This window comes from Mauremys reevesii, linkage group 6 (assembly GCF_016161935.1).
Source record: "Mauremys reevesii isolate NIE-2019 linkage group 6, ASM1616193v1, whole genome shotgun sequence".
Lineage (NCBI taxonomy): Eukaryota > Metazoa > Chordata > Testudines > Geoemydidae > Mauremys > Mauremys reevesii.
Genome location: NC_052628.1, coordinates 107,806,830 through 107,818,208, shown reverse-complemented (window position 1 = coordinate 107,818,208; position 11,379 = coordinate 107,806,830). Strand labels below are relative to the sequence as shown.

The 11,379-nt window shown below is 42.4% G+C and overlaps 1 long non-coding RNA gene across 1 annotated transcript; it reads right to left on the bottom strand.

Annotated features, from left to right (window-relative positions):
- Positions 1-234: 234 nt before the first annotated feature.
- LOC120408450 lies at positions 235-9,706 on the bottom strand. Its single transcript, XR_005600695.1, has 4 exons — positions 9,583-9,706; positions 2,526-2,724; positions 1,266-1,340; positions 235-445 (listed from the first exon to the last, which is right to left on the bottom strand). It is a non-coding gene; the product is annotated as an uncharacterized LOC120408450 (long non-coding RNA).
- Between the last annotated feature and the right edge of the window lie 1,673 nt (positions 9,707-11,379).

Here is an 11,379-nt window from a genome sequence, read left to right as displayed (position 1 = left end):
CTTTGCCTATGTTTTCCCCTCACACCCTTTGTCTTGTGTATGTAGACCGTGAGTTGTTTGGTTCAGGAACTCTTATTGTTTCGTACATTGCACAGCACAACTGGGCTTCAATCTCTGCCAGAGCTTCTAAGCACTGCTGTAAAACAAACAAAATCCATCTTTTCCAGGGTCCGCTTCAACTAGTTGTTGATCTGTGAACTGATCTCATCCAATCACTAGGGCTATTTTGGTGGTAGTGGCATAGCTGTATGTGGTGAATGGTAAGAAGAACAATGTATCATCTGCATATTGCTGGGACTTGAGTCCATATCATCATACCAGTTCACTGGGTGGCTGCATGTAGATGTTGTATAGGACCCAATAGAGAATTAATACTTATAGGGCTCCACAAGTAAGGGGTCTAGTGGCAGAGGTAGTTTCTCATTACTGCACTCCGGGCTTGACCCTACAGGAGGGATGTAAAATATTTTAGCAGGTTTGTATGTCCCTGTATGTCCTCAATGATCATTCTAAATATGGCTATACCTTAGCTGTACCCCTGTCCTGTCCATTGTTTCTGATACATGTGTTCACTGGCAATGAAATGGAAGACCATTGATAGAACAGGGCACTGTGGGTAAAGGGCAGAGGAACTCAGGATGTTTAGGCCATGGCTACCCTGCATCTGGGGGCTAGCCTCCCAGGCTGGGTCCACAGACTTGTGCTAGTTGGGCTCATTCTAGCACTCTAAAAATAGCTTTGTAGAAATTGCTTTGATGTTGTGGCTTGGACTGGAGCTCAGGCTTTAAAGCTTATCCCCCTCCACCCCAGGCTTCAGAGCCCAAGCTCCAGCCTGAGCTGCAATGTCTACTGTTGCCTATAGGCATATGTATTTGCTAGGTAAGGCATAGGCATAAGTTAAGGCAGTAAAGCAATGAGCCTATAGGCTTGAGGTCTGTAAGCTAATTGCTTAGCTAAACAAGTATAAGGCCCCAAAAACCTTAGCATATACAGTTAACTGTAGAACATAATAGATCACAAGATAGAATATTGTAATTGTCATAGCTAAGAGTGCCAAACTCAGGTCAGACTGTCAGAAACCATGGCAGAACTCCCAGGTTGGTAGTACATTCTGTCATTAGATTTCACCAAGACAGTAGCAAAAGTGTACTCCTGGGTCATAGTATTAGTTTTACCTTGGAGATACAGACAGTCCCCTGACTTGCTGTCTGGCTTCTCTTTACCATATATTAAGTTCAGCCAACCCCAAAGGATTGGTCACTCACTCAGGTCACTGGATGCTTCTGGATCTCACGCCAAAGACACGCTGTAGCCAGTTTCTTTAGTAAACTAAAAATTAGCTAAGAAAAGAAAGTTATTAAAAGGTTAAAGCAGGTAAAATATATTACAGTTGGATCAGAGTTTGTAGTCCAAATGATAGCAGAGGTTTAGTAATCTGCTAGTCTCTTACAGTCGCTTCATAAGTTCCTCAGGGCTTCCCAAAAATGGCTTTGGGGAATCTCTGTCTGTTGTCTAGAATGCCCCTGACAGCATTCTGATGATTCAGAGATGCAGAATTGCTCCCCATGTGCCTTTTGATAGTTGAAAACAGCCTGGTATTTTCATCACCACCTGGGTCTTGCTCTGTTGACTAAAAGCAGAAAGCCTGTGGGTCTTCCCTTGTCCTTCACATAATGACCCATGCTTAGAAGTCAACAACCTTCTCATTCAAAGTTCTAAGGCTTCAATTCGGGTCATGTAGAGATAATGTAAACACAATGTGATAGCCAGGAACTTCACATCTAAACCTTTAAATATAGGCCCTTTGACCTAATGCTGATTAAGTAGCTATGCCTACATAATGTAAAGATAATTACAGAGTTACAGGACCTGAAAAAGGATATAGCAACAACAGGTTAATTGAGTTACACTAATGTACATTACACAGGATGTAGGTAAATGAAGACAAATACAATTAACATCTAAACGAGTGAATAGTCTAGATTAATGGTCCCCAAACTTTTCAGTGGTAAGGGGGGAGCGCGATTTACAGTAGTTTGCGCACACCCCACCAGGGGCAGAGGCTGTGGATGAGAGCCGGGGCCAAGTGCGAGCTGGCCTGGCCTCTGCAGTTCCCCTTTCCCCACAGTGTTCCTTCACGGCCCCTTAGGGGAGCGCACCCCACAGTTTGGAGGCCTCTGGTCTAGATATACAAAAGTACCTTTTAACATTCCTTTGAAGTTTGCCCATCAGTGAATTGGCACACTTAACACTTCTTTGAGGTCTTGACCTGAACTAGCCAGTTGCCAGTGCTACAGTAATGACTAAATGGCTGACAGGTAATCACAAGATGCTAGTTTATAGCAACCTGGGATATTTTAAATTAGGAACATCAGCAGATGTCTGACGACAGGAGTGCCATGTAACTAATTGACATGTGCTAATAAGCTTGAGGTAAACAGGCTAGTAACTTATGGGAGAAGCCCCACTCCCAGAATTAGTAAGATGAGGAACTACAAATAAGGAAAAGAGAGAGAAACCATTACCAAATATGTAGTGGCATCAGCATGACATGTTGTTAAAGTTGTAGCCTGGCTCATGTGCCTTGGAAGACGTAACTCTTGGAGATGCCAGGATGATGACCACTGGTGGCAATGAGGAGGATGAATAACACTTAGGAGCCTGTTGCAAGGGATGCTGTATCATCTCTACCTACCTCACTGGGTCAGCGGGTTTGTAACTTTACTAAAAGTGTTTTAAAAAAAAAACTATTACAAATACAGAACATTTTTCCTAAGTATGAATGTTACAACCATGTGCATCAGGGTTCCCAACTGAACAGTAATTTTAATACTGGGCCTGATTTTGGGACAAGAACCTTCCAAATCTCAGAGTGTTAACTGGGAATTCTTAAGTAATGAACATAATTAATACACAATGAATAGATCAAACATTACACAGTAATTTTTAGAGTTCTATACTGAGTCCCATGCACAAGCTGGGATGCTTTATAGATGCAGTGTAGATGTGCCTTGTGTTACTGTCTATAAGCTACAGCTTCCTACACAACATTGCTTGTTTTCAGGGGCTTCTATTTCCTTGCTTATTTCTAAATGTAATGAAAGGTATTAATGGCCTACCATTAGGGGGGGGTGCCTGGAGCCACTTGGCAAGATCATGTGACTCAGAGGGAAGCATGGCACAAATGAGGTTTCCTATGTTCAAACTCTGGGGCTAAGAGGGCTGAGACAAAATTTGTTTGAGCAGTCATCAGAAAGTGAGTCTGTGAGGTCAGGGGTGGTCAACCTGAGCTTGAGAAGGAGCCAGAATTTACCAATGTACATTGCCAAAGAGCCACAGTAATACGTCAGTAGCCCCCCATCAGCTCCCCAGCCCCCAGCACCTCCCGCCTGCTGGTATGCCCCACCAATCACACCTATTCCCCTCTCCCCCCACCCACCGCAATTAGCTGTTTCACATGCACAGGAGGCTATGGGAAGGAGGGGAGAAGCAAGGACATGGCAGGCTCAGGGGAAGGGTAGGGGCCTTGGGGGAAGGGTGGAGTGGGGGCAGAACAGGGAGTTGAGCAGTGAGCACCCCTCGGCACATTGGAAAATTAGCATCTATAGCTCCAGCCCTGGAATCACTGCCTAGGTAAAGAGTCGCATATTAAGCTCTGAAGAGCCGCATGCGGCTCAGAAGCCACAGGTTGACCACGCCTGTGCTAGGTTCTCTGGAGAGAAAGAGGCAAAGGAACTGTTTGAATAGGGCAGAGGTGCTTGGTCAGAGGCTTTGGCAAAAGACAGCAACAGCTGTTCAAGGAAACAGGGCATGTACATTTTCTAAATACCCTAACTCGATCCCCAAGTTCTCATGCAAACTGAAACTGCCCCACAAGGCCCCAAATGTCAACTATTGCTTGGCGAAAAAGGGCGCCAATAATAATTGTCCCCACCGTGCAGGAAGACAGACAAGAGGCAATGGATATGGTTTAATTAGGTCACAACGTTATTCACTTACTGTATCTCAGAATACCTGGCAGTTGTACAATGCCAGTAATGATTCTTTCCTTAATCAGTTCTACCTATTTTGGAGGGCTGCCGTCTGCTTACCCCCCTTGAGCACCAGGTCCCAGTCTGTTGCAGAAGGTTAAGGGCGGGGGCAGCGGGGGGGGGGCAGGCTCCCTGCTGTACTGGATGTTAGGAGCCCTGAATCCCATTTTTTCCAATCTCCTTAGAGCTCCTCTGCTGCCTCGTTGTAGCTGCTGCTAATTAGTAATTGATGAGAGAGAGTTCCTTCTGGAATGCATGGGGCATAATGGTCTCCCACCTTCCCCCAGTCACAGTGCACATGCTGGGTCAGTGATCCTGGCTGGGCTGGCCACTTCCTGTTCCCCACCTTAGTTTTCTTCAGATAAATCTGTCTCCCTTTCCCCTCTCCCATAACCCAAATTCAGACCAGACCCTTAAAAGATCCCTGTCCCCTTTCTCCTGCCAGCCCGTTGCATTCATTTATGAGCCCATTTTGGAAACAATGACATACATCTTAATCAGTTTGTTTTGTCATTAATCTGCATGCCTATCTGAGTATGAATCTGCGCACACATTCTGGTTTTAGGGAGGCACGTGGCCTACACAGGTTTGAAAGTGTAGCCCATAGTGTTCTTCTGTTATGCAACAAGGATATGAAATAGGCCTTGCAATGCGAAAAGTCAAAAGGGACAGTTTCAGCCATTGATTTCAGTGGAATTATGCGAGAGTTAAATATGGCCCTAGGAGTTTAACATGTGGAGAGACGCTATATTAGGGCAATTCTCTTTGGGGGAAATGGACTCTTGAGTGAATAACCGGGGGGTGGGGTGGATGGGTGATAGCAGGGAGAGGGATTTATGCAAAGGCAGTTCTGCCTAGGGGTAAGGGATCTTCAGTCAGGGAAGGAACAGCTGGAGAGAGAGGACATTTCTATTTAGGGCAATAGGATCCTGTTGTGTATATTGGAAGCATGGTTGTCGACTGATGGATGTAAGCCAGAGGTCTCTGGGGGCAAGCCACAGGAGTGGCAGGGAGGAAATCTTGGTGGGGGAAACACCTAGGTAGATGTAAAAATATACATTTCTCATTTTTCTTTTAAAATGGGGGATTTATTTCAGCACTGTGAATAGATATGGTATCTGAGGAGACAGGGGTGGAGTTGGACTCCTCTATGACAGACTCTCAAGGGATACAGATACCACTTTATGGAAAATAGCTGTAGAAATTAATAAGGTTGAAAGCAATAGTGTTCTATAGAATTAAATAAGTAGTCAATAGGGAGTCTTTCCATTGAGTTCAATGGGCTTCTGATCAGGCCTCTTGTAAGGTTGTATTGCTCCCCTCAGGTTTATCCATGCCTATTTAAAGCTGCATCCTAACTGCCCAGTTTCATTGGTTTGATAACAGCCAAGTAATTGCTTTAACATTCTACTCTGTTGGTCAAAAGCAATATTTGTAACTGTAGCATTGGCTTGGTTCCACTGTTGTGCCCTATTAAAAGGCCTATTTTCACAATTAGACTGACAGAAACAGTTTGTGTAACTGCGAGGCAAAGTCACTTGGTCTATTATCGGTGGATACAATAAACCTGTTTTTATTGCTTAAAAACAATTCTAACAATTACAATAACAGTGCTAACTATAAACATGATTTATGGTTCAGTTAACTTCACACATGTCACAGTGCATTTCAGGTGAAACTAATCTGACCATAAGTGTATAGAACTATTTTTTTTTAAACTTTGTAGATATTTTTCTGGACATCTTTGCTTTTGGGGCTTTATTCTTTCTTCTGCGTAAGTGTGTAACTCCCATTAACTCTCATTAGAGAGATGACCACTAAGTACAGACTTCTTAGGCTGCTTTTTTACAGTGTCTAACTCTGCTACAGTAAGACATTATCAAAAGATGTGCGTGCTGTTTCACTTACTGACATTTTATATGTCTCTGATATTAAGGCATTTTAGCAGAAATAATCAATGAAAAACTGCTTTGCCAGCTGTTTTATTTCTCGATGGTAATTAACTAGCTCTGTCAGTGTAATGCAAGAAGGGCGCATACTCAAGATTAGAAAATCATGGATCAGATCCCTCACTGGTGGAAAGCAGCATTGTTCCATTGATTTCAGTGGCGTTCCACAGGTTTACATCAGGTAAGAGCTAATTGCATGTGTCTATTAGAGTTAAGATCATAGAAATGTAGGGCTGGAACAGACCTCAAGAAGTCATATTCATCCCCTTGAGCTGCGGCAAGACCAGGTAAATCTAGTCCAACCCTGACAGGTATTTGTCTAACCTATTCTTAAAATCCTCCAATGAGGAGGATTCCACAATCTCCCTTGGAAGACTATTCTAGAGTCTAACTACCCTTATAGTTAGAAAGGGTTTTTTCCCTAATATCTAACCTAACTCTCCTTTGCTGCAGATTAAGCCCATTATGTCTTGTCCTACCCTCAGTGGATGTGAACAATTGATCATCGTCCTCTTCATAAAAGCCGTTAACCTATTGGAAGGCTGTTATCAGGCCCCCTCACTATTTTTCTCAAGACTAAACATGCACCATTTTTTAACCTTTCCTCCTCATAGGCCAGATTTTTGAAACCTTTAATCATTTTTCTTTGTTTCTTCTGGACTCTCCAATTTGTCAACCTCTTCCCTAAAGAATTGGGCGCAGTACTTCAGCTGAGGCCTCACCAGTGCAGAGTAGAGGGGACAGTTACCTCTCATGTCTTACATACAACAGTTCTGTTAATGCAACCCGGACTAATGTTAACCTTTTCCAGAAGATTAATGTTTTTCTATAGGTTTTTCTGTCTTTATCACTTTATTATGTGAGCAGCTTGTAAATGTTAAATAATTTATCCTCACAACACCCTTTTGAAGAAGGGAAGGATTGTTATTCCCATTTTAAATAAGGGGCACTGAGGAACACAGATTTAGGACTGAACTGCAGCTTGCTTGTGGAAGATGGTGTGAAAATACACCCACAACACTGGTGACTTGGGAAGGGATTAATCCCTTTGTGATTGAGCACCATAGGCAAAGGATTTCAGAAAGGGCTACTCACACCTGTCTGCCTCATTTCATCCAATAAAACTGGAGAGGAAGGTTTGTGGCTGGTTGACTTACCTCTGAGATCACAATGCCTCCACTTAAGAATGAAATATTATCAGGGTTCTGACTATAAACAATTAAATACAACAGACGCTAATAACTTTTCTTATTTCCAACTTCATTTCTTCTTGTCCATGCACACATTTTTCATTTAAATATACCTCCAGATGTTCCATATAATAACAAGCCATTTCTGAGTCTGAGGTAAGCTGACAAAATGTTAGTGATAGTATGTAAACCTCACATTTCACCAGGGCAGGAAGGGGTTAACTGTCTATCCTGGAGGCAAAGGAATTAAATTCACTCATCCTGTAATACTTCCCAGAAATGTCAATCCTGTAGGAAGGGTGCCTTCCAGCTGATGTTAATAATCAGGGGTGGAAACGATATAAAGAGGAAGGGGAAACTCTCAGAAATTGCTGCCCTGACCAGAGCACATCCAGGAGAGGAAAATGGAAGCTGGGTTGCGGGCACAGGGATAGCAGCCAACCAGTGAGTCAAAGAGATTCCTTGTGGAAGGGAAGACAGACCACAGCTGATTGGGTGAGCAACATAGTCACTGTAACAAAGCCAAGGAGTTGTGTAGATCCCAAAAGATAGGAATTAGGACATCAAATGTGAGTACTACCTCTTGAGGACATACGAGAAGGTTTATATCCAGACCTAAAATTGTAACACTGTTTTCAGTTTTGGATGCAAGCCAAGGACTTTGGCAGATTCAGCTCAGATTTAGATTCAGTGTCAGCTCAGTAAGAAAAGCAAAACTGCATCTTTAACTTCCCTTTGGGATTACACCAGCACCTGAGATGTATCAAAGCATCTCCACAATCAGTTGGGATTGCATGATCAACTGATTTACAGCAAAAAATAACAATGTGATGAGAGACTATAATGTTTTGTAACATGACAAATTAAATCAGCCTTATTTTTAATGGAACAAACTCCAAGACAACCTGAATAATAATAGTTATGTACGACATGCTTAGTGATAAAGGAATTTGAGCAGACTCTAGAAAGTTGCAAACATTGTACAAATGGAAAGACCCCCAAAATGATCCTTCAAAAATACTCTTATAAAATACCAAAAACCTCTGGCGAGCCTATTGCAAACATTTCACTCTTATTTTATCCTTTATCAGTACAATGCACATTTATAAAGTTTCAGGCCTCATTTAATACAATGTGTCTTTCCATCTTTGGATGGTGCTGTATAATTGTTAAAATGAATCTGACTCCTTCTTGAGGGAGTTTCTTTGACCCAAGCTCATTAAATGAACCAAAATATACCTTTTTCCTGATCCTTGGAAGTGTTGTTGCTGCAAGTAAGTAGAATGAGAAAGACTTAATCAGGAGCAGTGAGCACACACAAGACAGAATAGCCATTTAAGCCTCTTTAAAGCATATAGTTAAAACAGAAGTTCATGTATTTTCATTAAGATAAAGGATATTAGAGGGCGGAAAGTTACAAAGGACTCTGACAAGTTAGGATGAGAGGTAAAAGGAAAGTTGATTCATAAGTAACTCTTGCAGTGTCAGAGTGTTTTTGTTTTTCCTTAAGGAAGGCTGCAAAAAAAAATCAGGAGGGTTTTGTTTTTTTGCCATAAGAGAAAATGGCAGAAAGACAGATGTTCTTCCCATTAGCAACAAAGGGAAAGGAAAAGGTATTATTTTATCCCTGATTATTATTATTATTTTATTTATTTCTCTTAAGATAATGTCTGGAAGCCACAAACAGGGATCAGAACTCCATTGTACTAGACTCTGTACACACATTGTGTAAGACAGATCCTGCCCCAAACCACTGACAATGACAGCAACAAGTGGATAAAAAACAAATGGGAAAGAGGACAAGGTTAACAGTGAATCAAACCTGCTTCATTCAGACAGCAGAAGTGTCAGCATGCTAGCTGCTTTTCCATTAAGCGGGAGGAAGACAATGGAGGGTAGGATGGGGGAGATACTTTAAGGGCTAGATCATGGAACCCTGAGTAAAGGAAAACATGGAGTTGCACTGCTCCAGGATCAAACAAGGGACTAAACTGTGACTCAATCACAATGTGGTCCTTGTTTACCCCAAGGGAAGAGTAAGGTATGCTAACCCTATACCTGGTGGGGCTTAGAGTATGCTCCACAATGGCTTAGTTGTGCTGCCTGACACACTGTGGGGGAGGCATAGCCTAGGCTTTGCTAACTGCCCACCACCTAGGTGCATTGAGTTTTTTATTTTGAATGCTGAATAGCAAGCCATAAGGAAAAGTATGTTTGGTGAGTGGAAGGAAACCTTCATTGAATAATAGGCACGTTTGAGATAATTATGCTGTGTCTTTGCAGATATAAGGGCTGATTCCCCACTCTGGCACTTCGAGTGCAGAAGGTGGGGGCCCACAAGGATTTAAAAAAATGAATACTTGCCACTCCAAGGCTTGTATTAAACCCCCAAGGTTACAGCTTTTCTCTCACCTTGGCTTGGTAAACGCCGTCACCACCCAAGTGAAAAACTGCCTCTTACAAATCCTGGAAAAACTCAATTGGGAAGTTTTCCCTGAGGCCCTTCGGCTTTTCCACCTTTCCCTCGGGGAAGCTGAGAAAGAAAACAAACAAAAGGGAAATCCATCTGTTGCCACCAGATAATTAAAAAAACATACACACAGACCTTTTAAGACACAAAACCAATCAGGTTCTTAAAAAAGGTAAATTTTATTAAAAACTTTCTTTACTAAAAGAAAGAAAATACATCTGGAACTTAGGCTTTTGCTAGATTTTAAAAGAGCAATTCCAAAAATTAAGCACCCCAAAATAGCTTTCTCGGGGGTTCAGCTTAAAGGTTACAAGCAAACAAAAGCATCTGGGGTTAGCACAGAGAAGTCCACAAGCCTTACAGAAAATAAAAGAAATAAACCTAATTGCATCTATCTAAACATTCCATGTCCCAGTGAATCCTCCTAGGTATGGACGATGAATTTTCATACCTGGTCCAAACTTTACACAGCATTCCAGCATGCCCCTACCTCTTCAGCCCAGAGAGAACAACAAAGAGACAACGGGAAAGCTCTCCCCCCATTTTAAAAGGTTCTAGCCTTCCCATTGGCTCTTTTGGTCAGGTGTGCACTCCCTTTTCTTTACCTGGGGGACTTTTTAACCCTTTACAGGTAAAGCAAGCAGCCACCAAGAGGGACTTTATAGCTAACTGACTGGCTGGGTGCCCATAAAAGGGAGCTATCCCCCTCCCCCACCTTTCATTTATCACAGCAGATGCAGAAAAAGATCTAACTTACCTAATAAACCAATCACGGATTATCAGAACATTGTTTGGTGATAAATGAAATGAATTGGTGGGGGGTGTATAAGAGACTCTACCCTGATCCTGGTGGATAGATGACCACATCAGGAGGCAGTGTGACCTAATGAACAAAGTATTTACTGGGGTGTGGGAGAACTGGGTTCAGTTCCTGGCTGTGCCACTAGCCTGCATGGTGATCTTGAGCAAGTCAGTGCCTTCCTTGTACCTCAGTTTCCCAATCTGTAAAATGGGGATAATGATGCTGCCCTCCTTTGTAGAGCACTTTGAGATCTACTGTTGAAAGTACTATACATGAGCTAAGTAATTATTGTATTATTATAACCACTGCAAGGGCACTTGCTGGAATCCTCCTCCTCAGTCTCTGCTGAGTGCATATGGAGCCAGAATTACCTTCCCCAGCCTGAAAGGTGGCCTAACTAGGTCAGGGTCGAGGCACATTATTGGGATGGTGTGATAGAAAAAGCTGTCCCTGTTCATCACTCCCTCAGGTTTTCAACCTAGCACCTTTCATAAGAGAACTTCATTCCTTATTAAAATATTCAAAGCTGGGAATTTCCCCTTTTCGATGGCATAATCATATTTCCAGCCCTAATCATTTGGAAGGTATTGGACACTAAGGATAGGGATTTTTTGAAAATGCTCGTCATTAGTTTACTTCTGCTACTATTAAAATCAAACCCTTTTGAAAATCTCACCCTAAACCTCACTGGTGCAGCTCTGAATGTTGCTTGTCCTGTATGTCAGGCCAGAGTCATTGGGGAGGAATAGAAAGGGAGGAGTGGAGCAGGTCAATTGCTTGTTTTTAACTAGTAGCTGTCTTAATGTGGTTAGGAATTGCAAGTGGTACAAACAGTCCCTGGCGAGATGTATTCTGGAACAGAGGACAGGTGAGACATTTAAAGGGGCATGGTAGGCACTACTCATCATATATGATTCCACAGTATATCACACCGATT